Consider the following 15,599-nt stretch of genomic DNA (forward strand, 5'->3'; position numbering starts at 1 on the left):
CTCTTTCTTTCCCCATCATGCGTTTGTACAAGTTCAATGGTAGTATGGTGAGGTCTGAGCCCGAGTCCGCCATTACTCTTTTTTTATGACCGTCGACGTTAATGGTACAATGGGGCTTTTCCCTCTAGGTCATGAGGCTGTTCACCATGAGAACTGTGGTGCATGCTTCTTCATCTGAGTAGGCATCATCTCTGCCCTCTTCACTCTGCATTGCCGCCACAGTCTTTCTACCCCAACGATGCAAAATGTCTATACCTTCTGCATTTTTAACATTCTTTATTCCTTGCTGGACATTCTCTGCTGTTGGCTAGGTGACTGGTACTGGCACATCTGTGGCACTTCAACAGTTCACGTCTCCCTGCTGCGTCATCTCTGGTCTCGCGTTCCCCTTTGTCTCGTCTGCCTCTGGACTGTACCCACTGTACTTCTGGTGATTGCAAGGTGATTCCCCACTCCTTACGCCTGCAGGACGTCTCTTCCACCGCCCTTGCAATTTGAATTGCTTTGTCTAACAATATTTCCTTCTCAAGAACAAACTTATCTTGTACCTTTCTGTTGTTCGTGTGCACAATGAGCATGTCACAGATTCTTTCTTCCGACGTAGCTCCAAAAGCTCACAATGCCGGCAACTCTCTTAACTTGACCATTTAATCGTCCACAGGTTCTGCCGGTTCTTGCATTAGAATCTGATTCTGTGCAGCAAAATGTTTTCTTTACATGAAAACCTCCTGGCTATTCTCTGCTTGGCTTCTTGATAGGCATCATCGCCTTCTCCTGTTGGGACTTCCGGGTTTAGGCCTGCAAACGTTCTTTGTCTTTCCACGCCCAGCGCATTCAGCAACATGGCTTTATTACGTGGAGCTGGGTAACTTGTTCCCCCACATCACTTCTAGGTCAGTTTGAAACAAAGGCTCCCATTGGAACCATGGAATAGTTGGCTTGCCTGGGACTTGCAGGAATGGTGGTGGTGGCGTTAGCCCTTGCATCGTGGGGTACATGGGTCACGCTTTGATCCTCGTCGCCAATTATTTCTGGTTAAGGATCACACGCAGGCAGGAAGTTGTAGTTATGCTTATTTAATCTCTGCATACACAGCACTGGCTTCTCATTAATATGTACAATCTCAGCATATATATATATATGTACATATATATACGTTAATTATGTGCAGAATCACTGCTGGCTTCACCTGAATGCAGGGAAAGATAATATGTCCATGGCAGGGTGTCTGCAGAGGCAGCGTTGGGCTGCCGTGCTTTCTGCTGGCTCGCCCCGCTCATAATAATGTTAGTGGGAAGTCCCGCTTGTAATCTCGCATTATAATCTCGCAAGACTTTGCACGATTTACTTGAAGTCCTTTACTCTACAAACTGCGTTGTAAATGTTTCCATTGCTCTCTTTGGGAACACGCCCGAGATCGTTTACATATGGATGCTCTTTTTCAATAATAGAGCACAGGAACTCAAGGTCACTGGGATAATAGTTATCCGTTTCAGTTGCTGCACTCACTTGGGTCTTAGATCAAACCTTGCGTGTACTTTGACCCTGTGCCCAGACAGAATTAATATATTTGTGAGGCTTAACCCCTGCCTTGAATCGGGCTTTACTATGTCTCCAAGGAGAGTTCACAGCAGCCCGTTTACCTTTTCTCGCAGGGGCTTGTTTTTTTGCTCATGAAGGACCCATGAATCACTCCTCTTGTCATTAAAGCTGCCACAGAACCCCCAACGCATTACTCTCAATAGATTTACAGGAGATGATTATATTGTGTTCGTCTTTTCAGGTCTATTAGGGTACTCTGTGTCAGCTATTAGTATTAAAATAATCTGAGCGATTTACACCCGGATTTACATAATAACACCGGGTGGCAGCCACTGCATAGACAGTGTTATGCTTCGGCTGGAAGTTGGTCTAGCCAAGTTTATTTTCGGCGATGGACCAGCCACTCACCAAGGACACCCTATTCCATTCCTAAACTTTGCTTGCACTTGCGTCCACTGCGAGCTAACTGGCCTTCATTAACAACGTCTCCTCAGTCCTCACGCATGGAGAGCGTCACGCGGCTGCATGTCTAAAGCAACACTACACCTTTAAGAGCGAGCCGACTCAGGGCGAAAATGGGGCACGCACGCCTGGCACGTCAGACGTACTCCGTGCGGCGTGTTCCATGTGACATGTAGAAGGTGTCAGTGCCATGGCCCCCCGGCACCTGTATTTTCCTGTGGGTGGCTGTGGCTTTCCTTTGATCACGGCACTTCTCCCTCGGCAAGGGTAGGAGTTCAGCTGGGACGAGTGACGTCACCCGGATCCCTCGAAGGCTTCCTAGGAACTTCGGGCTCAGAAACGACGCCATCCATCTCCCATCCACTTGCAGGTAAGTTTTTTTTTAAATTATTTATTTATGTACCAGACCCCCTCACATTCTCTCTGCTTGTCCTGGCATCCTCTACCCCTACGAAAAGCAGACCCCAAGCAGAAGCCCCTTATCACTCGGCTGCTCGGATTCCCTTCTCCCAATCCTTGACAACCCTAGAGGGGAGGGGGGCAAAGCGTGCAATTGCCCCCACCCGCCCCCATTAGTGTCATGCCCGTACTCTGGTAAATAACTCTTTGCAGGGGCCTTAAAATTGTCCCTTCATCCAGTCGTCATTCAAGCGTTTGCAGACTCTGGCTGAGCCAGAGATCGTTCTTCTGGCCTGAAAGGAACACCACAGGAGTCAATGATCCATGAATATCACTGGGGTGGGGGCCATCTCTTCAAAATCAGGCTACCTACTTGCTGGATACACTATTGTTTTCCAAATGTGAAGCTTACACATGTCTAGAAAAAAAATACATTTCCAAACTGAAACATGCCTAAACTTGCATTCACTCGTTTTAACATTTTTTTTTGTCTGATTGCCATGGAAATACCCTTTGATTTTTGTGCTCCTTCTTTTGTGTTTTATCACAGGATATATTTCTAAAGCTATTATTGCTTACTGATCACAAATAAATGCTTCTATTGCACTGATAGTAAATTAAACTGGGGGTTCATGGGTGCCAATTCTTGACTTTCACTATTGGGCCGGAAATGTCCCTCTCCCCAAATATAAGCAAGCTACCAGCCCAGCCCCTGGCCGAACACGTATTATAACACTTGTTTGTTTATAGGGAATTGCAAGAAGTCATAGAATTTACATAACCTTATCAACAGTCACTCAACCTGCTGAGCTACCCTGGTAGCCTTCTACTGTAGGGCAGGTCTGTGGATATGATATGGCATTTATAACGCGCCTATACGCAGGTGTTTCAAGGCGCGACGAGGCAAGGTGGTGGGGAACAGAGGGAAGACAACAATCTTACTAGGCCATGTGTCATTCAGATCGCGCAAGTGCAAGGGAAGGTGGAAAAGAAAAGTGTGGGGGATAATAAATAAACAAGATCAATAAAAAAAAATGGGACGTGCAGTACATGGGGGGGAATAAACAAATAAATAACGAGCAGGTGGCAAGTGCAGGGTGAGTGCTGAAATAAGTGCTGGTGGGGGGACTGTAGGGATACAGAAAACAGTCCCCAGGTGCAGGGGTTGCCAGGGAGGCAGTGCAGCTGTGCATCTGAGAGGGCTTGGGCCAGAGATCAGAAGGGTCCAGGTAACCTAACCAGAGCAGTCTCAGTATCAGCCCGGAATTCAGCAGGGGAGAGAAAGCAGAAGCAAAGAGCAAGGGTTTTAAGGTGCTTCCGGAACCGAAGGCGGCTCTCCTTAAGTTTCAGGGAGGCAGGTAGGCTGTTCCAGAGGGAGGCCCCAGCTGAAGAGAGAGATCTACCACCACCTTGTTGCTTGGAGAAGTGAGTGACCCTGAGGGAGTTGGAGGCCGCTGAGCGAAGAGCTCGAGAAGGAAGATATTTAGGAAGAGAGAGTTGAAGGTATTGAGGCCCCAGAAGGCCTTGTGGACGATGCAGAGTGTTTTGAACTTAATCCTTGCAGCCACTGGGAGCCAGTGCAGAGATTTCAGTCCTGGAGAGATACGATCCCTGGGCTTGAAGCCAAGTACAAGTCTCTCAGTCCTGTTCTGGATGAGTTGCAGAAGCAGGCAGATTTAGAAAGAGGCTGTTGCAATAGTCCAGAGAGAACCAGAGCTCTGGAGACAGTGAGCTTCTGGGGGAAGGAGAGGAAAGGAAGAATACCTCTGTGGAGGTGCAGCTGGTAGTGTAACTTCTTAGAGACATCAGCGATGTGAGGAGAGAAAGAGAGTGTGGAGTTGAAGATGACCTCAAGGTTTTTGGCCTTGCAGGTGTTAGACGTATTTGTAGAGTACACAAACACCCGAAGGCACACTGGCGCTTGGATGAATACAGTACTACCATATAACAAATTAGAACACAGTTGTTTTGAGCATACACCGAAAGGTAAGGTGACCGACTGTCATCCGCAATGACAGGGGAGTAGCATTCCAGGCCTTGGCGGCAGCCACTGAACAGGCATGGGCGCCAGTGCAAGTCAGTATAAACCGGGGGACCTTGACCAGAAAAGCTTTCTTGAATATATTCTGGCCCAAGGCCATTAAAAGCCTGATGTACCATACACAAGGATTTGAACAATATTCTCTTGTCCACCGGGAGCCAGTGCAGCTGCCTCAGCAGGGGTGTAATGTGGGCTCCAATCGGGGGCCGAAGGATAGCTCTCACAGCAGCGTTCTGCAATAACTCTAACCAATGAATCACATAGCAGGGCTGGGCAAGATATAGTGAGTTGCAGTAATCTAGACCACTCAAGATTACTGCTGCTACCACCGGAGTACAACATTTTTCCGGTATAAAAGGGAGGACTTTACGGAGTATGCACAGCTTAAAATGACCACTCTTACATACTGATGTGACCTGGGCATCCATCGCAAGAGAGGAGGAGATAACAACCCCCAAATTCTTTACGGATGCCACAGGGACCGGGAGAGGACTAAGGGAGGCCAGCCAGCAATGATTGGTCCAATAAAGAAAAGGCGAGGTGGTACCAGCCTCCAGTACCACCGTCTTGCTACCATTTAGTTTGAGCCAATTTGATGACATCCCCGACCTCTTGAAGACACAACCTAAACCAACTGGCCGTATTGGCATGATTAAGGTCAAGACGAACCAGAATTTGGGTGTCGTCAGCGTAGGAATAATAGCCGAAGTCATGGGAGTGAATGAGAGCCAGAAGATGCCTAATAAACAAATTGAAAAGAATCGGGGAGAGGGCAGACCCCTGCAGAACATCACAGTATAGTAAGACTGGGCTACAGCGAAAAGGAGGGAGAGAAACTGATTGTGAACGGTGAGCCAAAAAGGAGACAAACCAGTCCAGGACTTTGCCAGACAGGCCGGCCGTAGAGAGCCGGGAGATCAGGGTAGGATGGTCGACGGTGTCAAACTCAGCAGACAAATCTAAAAGAACAACTGCGCCGACAGCACCCTGGTCCACCAAGCGGGCCAGGTCGAGCACTGAGTTCAGGACTGATTCAGTTCCCCTACAAGGCCGGAACCTAGACTGAAATAAGTCAAAATGGGGGCAGGAAGAGGGCCAAGAGAGGCCGGCCAGAGAGTTACAGGAAAGGAGGGAGTGGGAGCGCTGATGAGGAGAATCTCAGTCTTACTGGCATTAAGGCAGAGGTCATTGGCGGCACACCACTCCTGGATAGCAGACAGTCATAGATGAGGGACGGAGAAGAGGTGGCCGAAGGAAGCCTGAAAATGAGCTGAGTGTCGTCCGCATAGCACTGAAAGGTGGGGCAGAGAGCGGCAATGCAGTGGGCAAGGAGTGCCAGGTATTGGTTGAACAGCCAGGGAGAGAGGTTAGACCCCTGGGGGACACCACAGGTAGAGAAAAAGATGGCAGAGAAGAAGGACCCAAGTTGGACCTGGGAGGGTCGGTCCGAGAGGAAGGAGGTCAACCACGCCTGGGCCTGACCTGTAATACCCAGGTTATCACAGAGACAATTTAGCAGGATGGAATGGTTGACCATATCAAAGGCAGAAGAGAGATCAAGCAAGATGAGGACACAGGGGGTGTTAGTCGAGGTTGGGGAGCAGGTCTTCACGGATGTTTAGGAGAGCAGGTTCTGTGCTTCTGGCAGCTCTGAAGCCAGACTGGTGGTCATGAAGGCAACCAAAAGATTCAGTGTGGAGATTAAGCTGGAAGATGGCCAGTTTTTCCAGGAGCTTGCCCAGGAAGGGAGTGATGGAGATTAGGCGATAGTTAGCTGCACAGGAGGGATCGGCAGAGGGTTTCTTAAGAAGAGGGTGTACATGGGAGTGCTTCAGGGGGGATGGGAAGACTCCAGTGGTGAAGGAGTGGTTGCAGAAGTCAGCCAGGGCAGGAACCAGTGTGTCATTGTGGTCCATGATGGTTATGGAGGAACAGGAGTGAACCTGTTTTGAGGAGACTGTCATAGATCAGACTTGTCTAGAAACCTCGTCTGCGTAGAACAGGGGAAAGTCTGAGAAGGAGGGAGGAGAGGTGGCTGCAGAAGGTACATGGGAAGAGCAGGGAGGGAGGGGAGAGGAGGAGAGTGAGGACAGGATGTCCTGAGTTTGAGAGATGAAGTGAGAAGCCAGTGCCGCACAGAGGGCTTGGGAAGGGACAGGAGAGGTAGAAACTGCGGCAGGATTGGCCAGTTCCTTGCAGAAAGAGTTCAGCCGAGTTGTTAGAAGCCGCCGAGACGTGGGCTTGGATATGAGCTCTCTTCATGGTGAGACAGAGAGCCGGTATTGCCTTTGGAGCAGGCGGCAGGCCAGTTTGTCAGAGGATGTACAGGAAGCACGCCATTTCCTCTCAGCCACCCTGCACTTGCGTTTAAGGGTGACGAGGTCTGAGTTGTACCAGGAGTTGCACTTGGCTTTGGGCTTAAAGCGGATCCTCATGACAGGGGGAAGGATGTCAAGAGTCTCAGATAGAGTAGAGTGGAGTATGGAGAGGGCTGTGTCGGGGTGGGAGTCAGTCAAAGCAGGGGTGGGGGGGTGAGAAAGTGGTGGCGAAAGCTTCAACTGAAACGCGCTTCATGGGTCGGATGATCGAGAAGGTGGGTGGCAGTGATGGAAGTGGCTTGGCCTGTGGAGTAGAGAGGGTGAGATGGGAGGAAAGGAGAACGTTCTCTCTCCAGGAGAGAGAAGTGGTGAGAGGGACTGAAAGGAGAAGATCTGAGGAGATTAGAACATCCAGAGTGTGAGAGAGAATGAATGAATCGCATAGGTTGCAAAAGCGTCCAGAGGGAGGACAGGAGGCATCCAGGTGGATGTTGAAGTTTCCAAGAAGAAGGATAGAGTTGAGTGGTCGAGGCCAGGAGTGAGGAGGAGAGGTCCGCCCACTCGAAGGAGGAAATCTGACCAGGTGGCTGATAGTAGCCACAGTAAGGGAATGGCTAGGGGAGAGAGAGAGAGCCTGCAGATGAGGCATTCAAAAGAAGAGTAGGCCTGCGTAGGAATGGCAGAGGCAGGAATTCACTCAGGGAAGATCAGGGCTACACCCCCTCTGGAGAGGGTGGACTTGGGCGCGCTGAGGATCTTGTAACCGTCAGAGAGGAGCGTGTCAAAGCTTGTGACAGAGCTGGCCGTGAACAATGTCTCGGTGAAACCGAGGTCAAGTGCTTCCAGAAGGCAGCAGATGTTGGAGGAGTGTTTGACAGCTGAGCGAGAGTTAAGAGTGGCAATGTGGGGAAGGTTGCCATCCTTGAAGGACTTCCGGGGAGGGGTACAGATCAGAGGTATGCCAAATCCACTGCATTACCAAAAGTGTAGTTCGTGTACATGACTTCAAAGTCAACAATATTTCCTCTCCAGTCACATCAACCCTGCGCATACATTCATTGATGGTGTACCAGTGGTGGCTTCTCCATAAATGGCAAGGGGGTGCTGACCCATGGGCATCCTCGGTCGTTATGGAGGAGCCAGCATAGTGTAAACACTGAGCACTCCCTCAGCTGCAAATTTCAGCTGAGGGAGCCCTCCTCGGCTGGCTTGAACTGTTAAAGGGAAGTGCAGTTTCCGTTTGCCAGTTCTGTTCCTCAACTTCGCATATATCCAATGAGCCATACAAAGCCAGGGATGCTGACTGCATGATTGTATGTGTGAGGGAGGTGCACCTGCGCATCCCTCGCACATACAAACAGAGCTGGGCACTTTGTCATCAGCAATCTTGTGCGCATGTGCACGCACCAGGAATAGCTCTTTGGTTCCTGTTCATGCTACGTGGGAGCTAGAGCGCAGGGAGGAAACTTCATGACTGGGGCAGAAGGTACATTAATGTAAGTATGTTGGAAATGCACTGTTCTCGAAAAGAAGATTGTTGGAAGTGGCTGCTGCAGTTTCCCAGCAGTGCAGCTTTACGATTGGTTCAACTTAGGTCCTTTCCTCTAACAGACTAGTCTGTGAGAGGGGCTCTGGAGGCTCAATGGTGTGCGCTGTAGAAGAGTGTGGGTTGGTGTTGCTAACAGACATGTGTCGACCGGCTGCTTGGCTGCTGGCCTGAAGGCTATGGCTGCGACTACGGTTGGTCTGAGGGCTAGGGCACACTGGTGCCAAGCAGACAGTCCTGGAGGTTGCTACTGTTGCTGTTGCTTTTGTCCTCCTTGTGCTCCTTCAAGTACTGGCGGAGTGCGCTGTAGATTGCCATTGCACGTAAGGTAAACGGGAGGTGACGGGGAGAAACCCATGTTAGTGCTGCGATAAGTCGGTGCATTGTCAATTTATGAAGCAGGCCCTCCCTATGCCTTGTGTAGCAAGGTAATTACGATGGGGATAATGTCCCCCCATTAGAATCTTGTTGCAACGGCCGCAGCTCAAGACTCTAACTTACTGGTGGAAGAGCTGCCACTTCTAGATATCCAGGAAGTCAACACAGCCTTAACACCTCCTCCAATGCCTTATTGTTTGTTTGTGTTGGATTTACATACAAAATTGATTTCTCCCATACGAGCAAAAGTAAGCATGGAGAAATCACCCGTGTCACAAATTACAGATTTGTCTGTAACTCCCCTTTGGACTCGCCCTTTTGGCAGACACAGTCCTCCTTATATTTCTCTCCAACTGCCTGATGTGTTTTCTTTTGTTTCTTCTTCTTTCAAACCAATTTTATTTAACATACTGTGGGAAAAGTCATATGCATGAACTCAAATCACATTGCAGTGGACAAAATGACCAGGGGCAAAGAGTTTCATGTGCTCTACACATCAAGGGAAAGCCCAGCAACCCCGAGACCCACAACACTGTAATACTGTAGATCCCTTATGTCCCAGCACCCTCATACCAATCACGCGTCATAAACCAATGTGGTGTCGCAGAAGTGGGGGTCTGATGACTATCGCTGGTCTGTTTTCAGAAAAGTCAGTAAAGGGTTTCCAGACAGATGTATCGCCACATCTGGAACAACAAACCCTCTGCAGATTTCCAGCTATGAGCGATTGACAGTTTAGTTGGCAATAAAGTGTCCAATCAGGGTGGCCATTTGGCACGACAGGGGGAATGCCCCGTCCCCAGTATCATCTAGCTGCCTAATGGCTTTTTTAAACTCTGTGTTAATACATCTCCGGCACACAGCGGCCTCTGATGGCAGAGAGGAAGTGAAACCTGTGGTGTGGTGGGGGTCTTCTGTACTGCTATGATGTCTCAAGAATGGCGGCAGGGGTCTGAGGTTGCTCGTAGAGATAAAGCCTCTGCATCTGTTAACAGGAATGAACCGGAGGCTTTGGTCACTCTGCAGTCGGTACAGCATGAACCGCTGTCAGCCTCCCCACTGTTGTACCTGGAGAGAGAGCGAAGTAGATCTGATTCAGGGTCTTCATCTTCCTCTCTCTTTTCAACTTTTCAACACATCCACGAGGATTGCTTATACAGTCCCTTCAGCAGATTCCCCCCCCCCTCGTCTTTACCAACGTTTAATTTCTACTTGGTGAACTTGCTGAACATTTGTGATCAAGTTGCCCTTTTTAAAACTGTTAAATACTAAAGTATCCTTTATTGAAGGGTGTATTCCTGCATCTAAGCAACGGACTAGTCTGGCTGAGATGAAGATATAAACCCTGGCCAGCTGCCTCAGCCTTTTCTATGAGATCAGCCTCCGGAGGTGTGGTCCAAGAAATTCTGGCATCACAGGAACAACCTCCTCTAAGTCTGGCATTGCTTATTCAGTAGATACTCTTCTACATTTGAGCCAGCCTGCTTATTATCACCCATTAACATGGGGGAATAGATGCCTCAAGAGCAAATTAGCTAGTATATCTTTTATCAACGCCACAAGGGTAGACCAAGAGGGGGGCGGAAGGGAAACAGTCAAAGAAATCTAAAAATAAGAAGTTGCCTGTGAAAACCTGCAACTGTGGTTACAGGAAGTTCCGGAGGGCTTTAACGATTCCCGTGAGTGACCAACAAAGAGTGAAAGGCTCAGGAAGGAATACAGATGAAGAGGCTGCTTTGGGTCAGGTCTCAAATCTACCCCAGCAGCCTGCCATTAGCCGCAGGTCACGAAGGATGACCCTTATATAGAATTGATTATTTGTCAACCCACTCAATGGAGACATCTAGGGTGGAAGGTGGTGCGATCATAGATTAAGCATTCCTAGCTTCCTGTAATGGCGCTCTCCAAAACAGGACTCAGTGGGGAAGGTGGCCTCACAGTTTCTTAGACTAGAGGAAAGAACAATACTGTTGGCTCAAGCCCTGGGGAAATACCCCAATTATTTGCAGCTGCATTATCATCCATCCGGTTGTAAAGAGGACCTTGGAACGTTTACCCATCTCTCAATAAGTCACTGTATTGAATCATGCTAATGTTTTGAATTTATTTGCTGCTATTCCCTCCATGAGATCTGTTAAATCTCGTGAGATTGACCAGATGGTTTTGTAATGAGATCGGTTTTTGACAGTGCATTTCTACATGCTGAATCTTGTCTGGTGATAAGAATGATTTACTTTTACCGATGGGTTACGATCTAGTTGAAGTAAATGGGTCCGAAGTTTTGGCAGCTAAGCGGGTTGAGAATTTGTAGGGATTTAAGGTGAAAAAGCAAACTAATCTTCCACCTCTCAAATTGACTTGCAGTTTTTCAAAGCAGAAACTGAGACAGGTAATCTAAGTGTTGCAGGATCCTTATCAGAGTCGGAGCAAAACTGGTCATGGTTGGCAAGGGTTTTATCATCCAATAGTGAATAACTAGATCCAGAAAAAACACCCGAGGGACTCTGGATGGGTTCTTGGATCACGTGAGAGTTTACCCATTTGTTCCAGGAGGGAGGCCAAAACATGGGAGCTTTTTATTCATTCTTTTTTCAAGAAACCTGGCTTGCGGAAGCACCGGTTTGGGATGGCTACAATATTCTTTTAAATCCGTCCTTGAAAGGCCCAAAAGGGAGACCTATGTTTGGTCTTCTAATGGGCGTCCGAAATGGCGTGAGGATGGAGCTGTGTACTTTGAAAGTTTCCAACCATTATATGCCGGCCTCCAAACTCTACTGGGATGTGAATATATTTCCGGCGATGGGTGTATTTATGATGAATCCTGGCTCTTCAGTTCTGAAGCGGATGAAAACATCGTAACAACATCTACGCACCACAAAATAAGCAAAATACATGGAAAGGAACCCCATGAAAACGGTGACAAAGCCAACATGAACCCAGACCAAGCAAAGGGCTGTGGCAAACACAACATGAACCAGGATAAAGCAAAGGGGCCTACTCCCATCAAGACAACTCAACTCGCTAAATCCAACAAGAGAAAACTACCAGAAAGGTGGAGTACAAACATTAATCACTCCAGAAAAAACAACCACTCTAATTACCTGATATCACATACCTACCTGCATTTAGCCTACGTGCATAGGTTAGCCTTATCTTGAATGTAGCCTAATTGTTAAAAGTAACTATATTTTACACAGGGCGTTTGTGTAGGTTACCCACATTCTGCATTTGGTCTAATAGTACAGCTAAGCCTCACGCTCTCTGCTGCACCTTGAGACAGGCACTGTGTAACATCTGCATCATGTTGGGTTTTTCTCCCTGAGAAAGACTTTCTGGGTGAGAAATGCATCACTCTTAGACTGTTAGGGTCCAGAAATATATTACACCTCAATAGATTGTTTATAAGTTGGGGAGTATGTCGCACCTGAATGGACTGTTTAGGGTGGGAAATGTGTCGCATTTGGACTGATTGCTGGGGGTAGGAAATGTATCAGCACTAACAGTACTGAAAACTCGCCATTCTGCAAACTCAAACTCTGAACTAAACGCATCCATACCTCTATCGCACCACAAACCGCACCCACTTCACAGCACCGGGACATGAAAACAAACCATACACAATCGTATCTCAACATCACATGACGGCTAGCAACTGAAAATGCACCAATGCTCAGTGACCGGTTTCTCCGAACTTAAGCTGCCAACTGCACATCAAAGTTCTCTTGCTCTTCTCCCTCTCAATCTCACTAACAAACCGCCCCAACTCTCCTTCCATTGCAGACCCGCAAGAGCGCCAAGACGCCACGCCAGTGGCAACAGTGGACGTTGCAGGACCCATTAACATGATCAATGTATACTGGAATCCTTCCAGTTTGTCCTCTGATGCTTTCTTGGATAGAGTGGCTACTTTGCTGGATGAGTGGTGGAAGATCTAAATATTACATGTCTGAATTTAGATGCACACTTCCCAAAACTGGCCATGGGCAGGGCCGCTACGAGAACGAGATGGAAGGCTTGGATATCCTTGATGCAATTGAGAGGGATGTATATGCACAATGGATGTGTTTCATGTGATACCCCGGCTAGGGCCACTTGGGGCAGAGAAGCTCAATCAGCGATTATGGACTATGTTTTTGTATCTGGCAACATCTTTATGTATGCAACAAAGTTTGTAATGTATACTTGCATAGTGATCATTGTTTTTTGCAATCTTATTGGGCATTTGGCTCAGTTAGAACTATTGTTGAAAGTTATACGCCATATGTAGAGATAAACACAGTAGAAATAGACATTTAATCTAGCCACCATCTCTATCTGTTATGTTTGTCGGAATACAAGTAGACTATGAATGGACACTAGGGAGCTATGTGACTGTTCCCTTTTATTTATTTATTTATTTATTTATTTATTTATTTATTTTTTAAACTTTTATTTAGCTTGGCAGCACAACATAGGCGGGAAACACACAAGGCAAGTACACTGTAATTACAATATAAATAATACAGGCATACAGCAACTGCTTACAATGTAGTCGTATCCTTCAAGCGCATATGCAGAGTGAGTGCGAGGTAGGGGGAACTGTGATTTAGGATGGGGAACTAGGGTGAGTAAGGGGTAACAGCTGGGGGTGATGCATTCGATGCCGCCTTTAAATCGGACATATAAGATCGGAATTTGAGCCAGACATCTCTGGGTCTTGAGTGAGTAGGTTGTAGCAAGGACCAGGTTTCCTCAGTGTCTGAGGCCCAAGTAATTGCCTTAAGCCACTGTGCGGGTGTGGGGCGTAGCCAACAAAGTAGAATGGATCGTACTGCGAGAAGCATGCAAAATCCAGCCAGTTTTTTGGAGTCCCGGGGGAGTCCGGGCAAATCAGGGTAAAGGTACCTTATTGGAGAAGGGTCGATAGGATGTCCGAGGACCGCAGACATGGTTGAGTACACCATACCCCAGAATTGGGTAAGGCGGGGGCAGGACCATATCATGTGAATATAGTCGGCAATATCCTGGCCACATCTGGGGCATCTCGGGGAGTGGTCATTGAGCATGCGATGCAGTCTGCTCAGGGTATGATGGAATCTATGAAGTACCTTAAGCTGAATCCATTTGAAGCAGGCGTTAAAGGACACCCCGTGTATGCGAGCGCACATTTGAGCCCAGCGCTCGTCTGCCACCTCTCGTCGGTCGTCTTCCCATGCTCTCCTCAGTTTAGTGAATTCCGGGGTAGACCTGGATTGAGTCATAGTGTACAGTCTAGATGTTTTACCTCTAGTGGGTGTAGGGGAAGTCAGTTCTTCAATAGCAGGATCGCCTGGCGGTATCGCTGGGAACATGGGGTATTTTTGTTTGAGTGTTTTTCGGAAGGACAAGTATTGGAGCCATACACACGGGCCTCGTCTGAGAGACAATGGGAGGTCCGGCCATTCAATGAAGCTGCCCGGCTCGAAGACGTCACGGATCAGCTCATATCCGCCTCGGCCCAACAGCGCACGATTGGTGGTGGTACTCGTGGGACCCCTGGGAGAAGTTTCAAAGTGGGAGGTTGCCATGGAACGGGTGGACCGTGCCAACAGTTTCTACGTTTTCGTTAATGCCACCGGGTCAAGCGAGTCTAGGGCTGAAGAGATGGGTTGTCTAGGACTGAAGAGATGGGTTGTATCACCAAGGAGCGGATATCTCAGCCACTAACCGTTTTTTCGAGTCTGACATGTGGAGGGGGTCCATCGTGTTAAACCAGTATGACGTGTATTGGATTTGAGAAACCAGACAGTATTTAAGAAAATCAGGGTCCCCAAAACCGCCACTAGCCATCAGGGTAGACAAGGTTCCAAGTTTAAGTCGGGCCGCACCCGAGTGCCACAAGATGGAGTTGCTTGTGCGTGTCACTGTGTGAAAGAAGCCCTTTCCTGGCCATAGGGGGATGTTGGTGAACCTGTAGAGTAGTTGGGGCAATACTATCATCACAAATATCCCTATTCTACCTGCTAGGGAGATCGGTAGCTTGCTCCAGGCTAGGGTCCTGGTCGCCAGGTGCGTAAGATAATTTTGATAGTTCTCCTCGAAGGTCGACTCGAACTGTCGAGTTATTTCTGTCCCAAGGTAGGTGAATTTCGACTGAGCCCACGTGAATCCCAGAGTATCGGGAGGAGGGAGGGTACAGTCCGTGAGTGGGAAGAGAGTGGATTTTGAGCAGTTCACCTTGAGGCCCGAGATGCGCCCGAAGTGGACGACGTCTTCCAATATCGGAGATACATTAATGGAGGGAGAGCGAATGAAGAGAAGTGCGTCATCGGCGTCCAAGGACACTATACCATCCTGGCCCGCAGTCCGCAACCCTCTATGTGCTTGGGACTGGTGTAACATATCAGCAAAAGGCTCTATTGCTATGGCGAAAATCAGAGGAGAGAATGTACAGCCCTGTCTCGTCCCCCTAGCGATCGTAATGAGAGGGGAGCATCGGTCTTCAGTGCGGACCCTGGCCACCGGATCTGTGTAAAGTAATCTGACCAGGAGAAAAAGGTGGGTCCAAATTTGCATTTTTCGAGGACCCGCCAGAGATACTTCCACGAGACCGAATCAATCGCTTTTTGCATGTCGAGTGTAGCGGCCACTGCGTGCACATTGGGGCTTATTCTGCTAATTATATGAAAGAGGCGTCTCTGGTTCAAGGAGGTGGAGCGTCCTGGGATGAAGCCCGCTTGATCTGGGTGGATAACGGATGGCATACAGGGGGCAAGTCTTATCGCTAACAATTTGGCATATATCTTGACATCACAATTTATGAGCGAAAGTGGGCGGTACGAGCCACATTGTGTGGGGGATTTACCAGGTTTGAGTAATACCGTTATCGTGGCTTCTCGGAGTGATGGGGGGGAAATGTGCCTACCTCCACTGATTCTTCCCAGAGAGCTATTAG

General features: G+C 48.3%; 1 protein-coding gene across 4 annotated transcripts in view; it reads left to right on the forward strand.

The window, feature by feature from the left end:
- Positions 1-2,119: 2,119 nt before the first annotated feature.
- Positions 2,120-15,599, forward strand: part of DCAF8 (DDB1 and CUL4 associated factor 8) — a 1,562,653-nt gene continuing 1,549,173 nt past the window's right edge. Inside the window, exon 1 of one of the 4 annotated variants that reach the window (XM_069635433.1) lies at positions 2,120-2,374. The gene's annotated coding sequence lies outside the window, so the exon portion shown is untranslated. The remainder of the gene's footprint in view (positions 2,375-15,599) is intronic. The other 3 variants (XM_069635432.1, XM_069635430.1, XM_069635431.1) reach the window with 3 other exon arrangements.

Source organism: Ambystoma mexicanum, chromosome 1q (assembly GCF_040938575.1).
Source record: "Ambystoma mexicanum isolate Mex_15411 chromosome 1q, UKY_AmexF1_1, whole genome shotgun sequence".
NCBI lineage: Eukaryota > Metazoa > Chordata > Amphibia > Caudata > Ambystomatidae > Ambystoma > Ambystoma mexicanum.